This window comes from Apium graveolens, chromosome 1, assembly GCF_009905375.1.
Source record: "Apium graveolens cultivar Ventura chromosome 1, ASM990537v1, whole genome shotgun sequence".
Lineage (NCBI taxonomy): Eukaryota > Viridiplantae > Streptophyta > Magnoliopsida > Apiales > Apiaceae > Apium > Apium graveolens.
The window spans coordinates 200,799,369-200,807,942 of NC_133647.1; positions in this window are offsets into that span (position 1 = coordinate 200,799,369).

The window sequence follows — 8,574 nt, forward strand, 5'->3', positions numbered from 1 at the left end:
ACAAATATTGTAATATACATTTTTAGTATTCGTTTAAAAATTTATTTAAGTAAAATATTAATTTATTTGGTTGTAACATAATGAAACAAAAAGTGAATAATTTCTTCATTGATTTAATCGGTGTGTTGGTTAAATTTAATGGGAGGAAAAAGTCTTGTTGATTAATTTAATAGAATTGGTCATATATTATTTATTCTTATAGAAAACCTAAAACATGCCTATTTTAATTCTACGTGAAAACCTTAAAATTTATAAATTTTCATAACTTATCATGGTTTCTTCACTAACATCAATAAATAATTTCTCAAAGAGTTAAGTTTGGCTAACCTACACCTATCCGGAAATAAGTATCATTTATCTTAATATATAATAAAAATGACACAATGTAAATCATTTTAAGTCATCATTTTACCTAAAAATAATCGTTATTACATTAATAAAAAATATTTTATACTAAAATATTTATTATAATATCAAAAAGTAACGTTACTAAACTTTTATATAGATAAAAAGATAAAGTAAATAAGTGTAATTAATGATTATTAAGATGCAATTAAATGTAAGGATTTTTTTTAAATCAAAAATCAAAATAAGGATTCAAGAAAGTAATTTGGAAAGTTTTTTTTCCGATTCATTCTTATATAAACTTTTAAGTATATAGATTCTACATGTAAACCGAAAAATTTATAAATTTTCATAACTTATCACGGTTTGTTCACTAACTCTATATCTTGTAAATTTAAGTTCGAATAACCTACAATTATCCGAAAATAAGTGTAATTTATTTTAATAAAAAATTAAAAAATACAATATAAATCATTTTAAGTCATCATTTCACCTAAAAATAATTGCTATTATTTTAATAACTAATATTTTATATTAAAATATTAATTATAATGGAAAAAGTAACCTTACTAAACTTTTATATTGATAAAAAATAAAGTAAAATTAATACATAATTAATAGATGTAATTATTGACTAATAATATTTATTAAATGCAAGAACTTTATTAAATAAAAAACAAACAAAATTCAAGAAAATTATTTGAAAGATTTTGAGAAGTTTCCGATTCAATTATCTGCTATTATATATATAGATAATTAAATAATAAATAAACTAGCATGAAATTTTAATTTGACACGAAAGTTTATCAAAACTTAATTGAAGTAAAGCAACATAAGTCAAGTTACTTTATTATTAAATTTAAATTATTTTTCTTCAATCAATAATATATTAATTTTCAAAGTAAAAAGATCCAACACTTTAATATATAATTGAACAAGATTTTAAATGATATTTTGAATTGCATCACGTTATTATATATTAAGAAAACCCACGTCGAGTAATTTGAGTTGGATAAAATAAAACAAACTTGTATCTTTAGGGTTATAGAATAATAATAATATAAAATAATTTATTTTTCACATGAATTATGAAAGTGGAAACTTTTTTTATATAAAAAGTTCTTAATCAATATATTATTGAGTTAAAAATTATCCTTTTATATAAATTAATAGTTATTAAGATATAGTTGTATAATAGATAATTTATAAGTTTTTATGTTCAATATTCTTTATAATCAATATATAGGCCTTTAAGTCATATTTGGTCATTACTAAATTTTTATACATGTTTATTGAAGAGAATATTTTAATATTTAGCAAAAAAACTGATTTTTAAATTTAAATATTCGATTGAGTTTCTTTCTAAAAAAATCTATACATTTTGTCCTTTTAAATTGCAGTTTTTATGATTTACTTCATCTTTCAATTATCTTTATCTTTTAAAATTATATTTACTGGCATAATAACCCGTGTGAGACACGGATTATTTTCTAGAGTTTTTCTACGTGTCATGCAATTATAATATTCTCAGTTATTTTCTTATTTGTAAATGTTGTATAATGTCTAATGTATATCAAATATAAGTTGATTGTTTATCAATGTATATTATTTTCATACAAAACATTAACAAATTACACAACGTTTCTAATAAAGCTCATTAATCAATATATAAAGTCATTCTTGTTAGTGTGTGTCCCCTAGACAACACTATTATGTTTATGTTATGAGACATTTAGATTATTCATGAATTATTTTTTAGTATTTTATTATATCTTTATTTACTGTGATAAAAGTTAGATTAATAAATGTCCTTGGAATATGATATGTAAATTTATATCTCTAAGTATGTGACTTATAAATGAGATTATGAGAATAGTATTGATATTCTAAAGGTCCATAGTCAAGTATTATTGTTAAGGGACGACAATAAATACATTGAGACTAGTGTGTTTGTTGACTAATAATCACATCTCATTGATCATAAGTATGGTGATACTAAAGTCAAAACACATGCACATGTATTAGATACATGGTGTTGGATTGACCCGTTGTGAGCTACATCTTTAAAGTGTCATAAGTTAATCTCACAGTGATAATGATGTATTGGTCCATAGACCTGAAATCATTATATTTCGATACAAGAATTAATATATTTGATACTATTTAAAGTTATCCTTGACCGGGTAATAATAAAAGTAGACATTGAGTATATTATGAATCGTATGAGAAATATGAATGATCTGGATGTGATTTAGCCCTCCTATATTAAAGGAGTGATATTATTGGTCTCTTGATTGAGTAAGACTATAAAATGCATGGCCATGCTCAACACTGATTTGTTTAAAAGTTTACTCATTGATCAAGGAAAGAAGGATTAAACGTTAAAAGAGGATGACACAATGCATGCCTTGAGTTTGATCTATAATATAAGGCTAAAGGGATTATATTACATTGTACATTATTCACGAAAGGTTTAATTGAATCACCAATTTTTATTATTACTTGGGGAGCAATGATGTATTACTAGATGCCACTCATTGTTTATAATTTTATTATTAGATAATAAAATTATTGCCAACGTAATATTAACCTAAAGGGTCACACACAAAGAATGTTTAAAACAGAGTGTTATTTAAATTACGAATTTAAATATTTTTATTATTAATTCGAATTTAATTATTAAATTAATTAAGTGGGACTTGATTAATTGTAAATATATTAGAATTCGAATTTAATAATAATATAAACCCAAAATCCGAATGGGTCCTTTAGAAGCCCATTAAGATTAGGGTTAGGCCCTAATCCTCTCTCCCGTATATATACATGAAGATGTATATTTTTAGTGGAAGAAGTTTAATCATGTTTTTATAGAAAAACCCTAGCAACTTTACATCATAGAGAGGCTAGAGAGAGAGAGAGAGAGAGAGAGAGGCAACCAAATCGGCTAGTACCGGCTCTGGTGATCGTTGGACGATTGGACTTTCATATGGATACCTTTGGAGAGCAGATTTTCGAAAGGAGCGCTGCTGTGTTGGTTCATCAAGATCAGAACGCCCATTACAGTCAGAAAGAAAGTTTTATTAAGGTAAATATCTATTCTCTATAATTATCCAGTAATTATACATAGATCCTGCGGTAGGGATATAATTTTTTTTTGTTTTTCCGTTGCGTTCTATTGATCGAATCCCTAACGATGGTATCAGAGCTATGTGTATAACAGGATGATTTGGTTACGTGTTTTGACAGTTTTTCAATATATTAAGCATGGATCAGATCTGACATGTATGTATATGATACAATTTATGTGTAAGATTTAATATGCATGCTGTTATGTTGATTTATGATCGAACTGTTATATAGAGTTATCTGTATATTCACGTGATGTTTACGTATATGATGATACTAGCACATAATATTTTGCCATGACTGATTAGTATGCGATTTGTATGTTATGCTTGATGTCTGGTGAATAGATAGTGATCTAAACTGTTGGACAGATGGTGTAATGACATGATCTGTTAAACGGGGAATGATTAGTATGTATATGATACATGCTTATGAAACTGCATACGAGGTAATAGTGGAAGAGACTGGTTCAAATATGATCTGTTATTTTGAAATTGAGATTTCTGTACAAGACTGGTCTTCCGTTGATGCACATAATTGATTATCCGTTTATGGATTTATTCGTTGATGGTTATATCAGTTGATGGATTTATCTGTATCTGTGCCCATTGATGGATTTATCAGTTGATGGATTTATCAGTTGATGGATTTATCAGTTGATGGATTTATCAGTTGATGGATTTATCCGTTGATGGATTTATCAGTTGATGGATTTATCCGTTGATGAATTTATCCGTTGATGGATTTATCTGTTGATAGATTTGTGCATTATCCGTTGAAACTACATTTGATGCAGTAGTGGCAGAGGCTGGTTAAAATGTGATCTTAAGTTTTGAAATTGAGATTTCTGTACTAGACTGGTCTTCCAAAATAAAAAATTTCTTTTTCGAGCTGACGTGGCAGCTCAACCCCAACCGGGGTCTGCCGAACCCCGCTATATTTTGTTCTTCTCAAGTTCTTTATTTGTTTACTTGAGCACGGTGCTGGTTATGGCCTTAAGACCTTTAGATTAAAGTTTATGGTTTTGGTTTATAAATACGACTTGCATGTTGTTCTCATTATTCTTGTAATTATTTTACCTCGAATGTAACTCGAGATTTCTTATTAAGTACATTAGTATAGGTTGTTTTAATGTAATGTACTTCAAGAAGGCATGATCCAGGAGGAGAAGCAACAATCGAGACAAGAAGAATGAAGACTTGTAATTGTAATTGTATTTATATTATTCACCATAGATTGATCTTGATCATTTCATTAGCTTGAAAGGATCACATAGGATAAAGGCCATAACCAAGTACGTTTACATACCGCACTTTACATATTGATGTATGAATGTATGTATAAAATAGTTAATGATGCATGCTTTAATTAGATTAATCATGCATGAATGTATGTATTAGATACGTCACCCTTTGCCATGCCTAAACAAGATAAAATCTGTAACGACTCAAGATTTTAAAATTTATAAACGATTATGATATTCTCGTGTTTATGAAACACGGAATGAAATACGAATCTTCTTTTTTTCCGACATGGGGAGATTTTGTCAATAACGGGTTCATTGAACTTGTAAGGCTGTGGGTTTTAAGCGAGACCGATGTGACTCCTCCACTACCTGGAAATCAAACCATTGACGAGTATTGATTTGAAGTTTTTTATTCAAGGAAAAATAGGGAATCTCTTTATGATGGGATCATGATCGTTATAATACTAACAAAACCCTAATGTTTATATTAAGTTGTTTAGATGCCTTCCAATATGTCCAACGTGTTAACCCCTAGATCGATAAGGAGTGGGTTCGCCAGAGCGAAGTACTCCCATCTCTCGTGGGACGGCGTGTTGATGTATATGATACTTTTTAGACTTTTGGGCTTGACTTAACTAAATTACCATAACATGATTGTGAACTTAGAGGCATAGAGTTTAGTGAGATTTATTGGATAAATATGAATAAATATTGTTCCACTAAACTATCCAAGAGTTATATAGTTGATATAATTGACAAATGTTGTCTACTTTATTGAATCATGTTTTAGGAGTAAAGCCAAAGCTGAACTAAAACGTTGTGAAATTTGGATCTTGGCTCACTAGAAAGTATATAGAATATATTATTTCCGAATTAATAGTTAGGGCTATTAATTTGATAAAAATAATGGGAGATATATTTTTTGAATATATATGAATAATCACTTGAACATAATTGAATAATCATCTGTAGACTAATTTATCTTATGCATTTTAAACATTCTAGATATTAAATGGCAATAAATTCAAACAACTTCCATGTGCGATCAGTCCTTGAGAAGGACAAGCTGATAGGAACAAACTTCCTTGACTGGCAGAGGAACTTGAGGATTGTCCTCAAATAAAAGCGCAAGCTCTATGTAATAGATATCCCTCGCCCTACACCTCTCCCTGAAGGAGCATCCCGTGCTCAACATAATGTTTATCAGAAACATATCGATGATGACACGGATGTTCAATGTCTCATATTAGCGACCATGAGTGCTGAACTTCAGAAACAACATGAGAATATGGATTCTTATGATATGATTGAGCATCTTAAATGTATGTTTGAAGGAGAGGCTCGTCAGGATAGGTTTGATACTTTCAAATCGTTGCATACATGTAAACAGGGAGAACGTGATCCGGTTGGACCGCATGTTCTAAGGCTGATTGGGTATATTGAGTACCTTGCTAAGTTGGGTGCCCTGATTGCTGTGGAGCACTAGATTGATCTAATTTTGAAATCTTTAAACAAGAGCTATTCTCAGTTTGTGATGAATTACAATATAAATGAGATAGATAAGAACCTACTGAATTGTTGGCTATGTTGAAAACTGCTGAGACCAACGTTCAGAAGGCGTCCCCTGCTCCCATGCTGATGGTGAATAAGGGGAAGGTCAAAGGAAAGGGTAAATGGAAAGGCAAGAGGAAGATGGGATCTAAATCTAATGCCAATCCGAAACCTGATCCGTCCAAGGCTTTGAAGCCTAAAGGTGGTGTTCCAAAGGTTGATGATTGTCACTATTGCAAGAAACCAGTGTAGGATTTTATCTATCACGGAAGCATGGTAAAACAATTTTACACATATAAAATACATATAATATGCATACAGATCGTAAATAAAATCGAGGGATCGATTTCTAACCTTTAAAAGCGATCCAAGAACAACGAGCGGAGATCCTTAGCAGCTGCTCCTCAAGTGTGAAGCACTCCACCGATATCCACCAAGAAAACGATGTAATGAAGGAGGAGGAGGTGGAGAGAATTAGGGTTTTGTAAATCTTTGGGTTGAGGCAAAAATAGGGTTTATAATAGTATATTTATAGGCAAAATTTTCAGCTGAAATTTTTTCCATAAAATATTATTATTATTAACCCTTTATTATTCTCACTAATAATCAAAATACCTTTTAATTATTAATCCTTTTTCTAAACACTTTAGAAATAATTCTCCCTCTTGATTTAATTTCCAAAAATTAAATTCTTAATTATTAATATTAAGAACTTTTCTTAATTAATTTATAGTCAATTAAATCTCATTTAATCAATTATTAAATTTGCCAATTAATTATTTATTTCATAAATAAATAATTATCAGCCATTATTAATTAATTCCTCCACCATTATATCATTCTCTTTTATGGTGTGACTCTGTAGGTTCAATATTAAGCCGGTAGTAGAAATAAATAATAATAAAACTATTTTATCATTATTTATATAAATTCTCTAATTCATTAAATATGATTAATTATATAATCATATTTATTCTACATCGTGAGGGATACTTCTCAGCATATCGCGACTATTCGGATAATACGAATTCACTGCTTAGAATACCAAGAACCTATTCAGTGAATAATTACCGTACAATTAATTCCTTCTACCCTGCAATGTCACGATTAAATACAAGGCATGGAACTTGTGTCAAGCCTATCTTATTTAATCACTTGCTTTCCCATTCACTATGCTTAGTTCTATTTAATGTAAATTAGAAACTCCTTTCTAATTTCATTCACTCTGGCCAGAGATTCCTGAACTAACATAAGTGGATCAACATTGAACATTCTCTTCCTTCACTGGAAGGGGTAGATCCTTTATTGATCATACACTATCTTCGTGTACAAATTCCTATACTCAGTAGCCTTATAATTGTCCCTTGAGACTAAGAACTAAACCAAAGTATAGTTCAGTGCACACAAGATGACTATGATGACCTCAAGTCTAAGGATACTTGTACAACTATCACTATGTGAACAACTGCTGATACATGAGTGAACTCCATCAGTTGTTCAGCTGTGTGAGTCATGTTCAGTGAACTTATTCTATAATAAGCACCTACATACTAGCTATAGTGTCACCACACAAATGTCTATGAGAACAGACATCCTTCATAATGAAGCAAGCATAATATGTACCGATCTTTGCGGATTATTAATTACCAGTTAGTAATTCTACGACCAGGAACTATTTAAGTTTAGAGTTATCATCTTTTAGGTCTCATTCTTATGATCTCATCACAATCCATAAAAAACTTTACTCTAAATTGTGGTATATCTTATTTAAACATTTAAATAGATAGAGCCCGCAATAAAAACAAAACAAGTCTTTTATTAATATCAATGAAATCAAAACAGATTACATAAAAGTTATTCTTAAATCCTCATACATGATTGGACTTAGGACATATCTCTTTCAATCTCCCACTTGTACTAAAGCCAATCACTCTGGTATCTAATACACATCTTGTCTTTATGACGATCAAAGTGACTTTGAAAAAGTGGCTTTGTGAGTGGGTCTGCTACGTTGTTATGTGTGTCAACTCTCTCGATGTTGACATCTCCTCTTTCAACAATCTCCCTAATCAGATGAAAGCGCCGCATGACATGTTTGGAACTTTTATGAGACCTAGGTTCCTTGGCTTGTGCTATTGTTGCGTTATTATCAAAATACAACACAATAGGCTCTTCAACGCTAGGAACAACTCCCAAGTCAGAAACAAATTTCCTCATCCAAACGGCTTCTTTTATAGCCTCACTTGCAGCTATATATTCTGCTTCCGCTGTGGAGTCAGCCGTTGTAGACTGTTTGGAACTCTTCC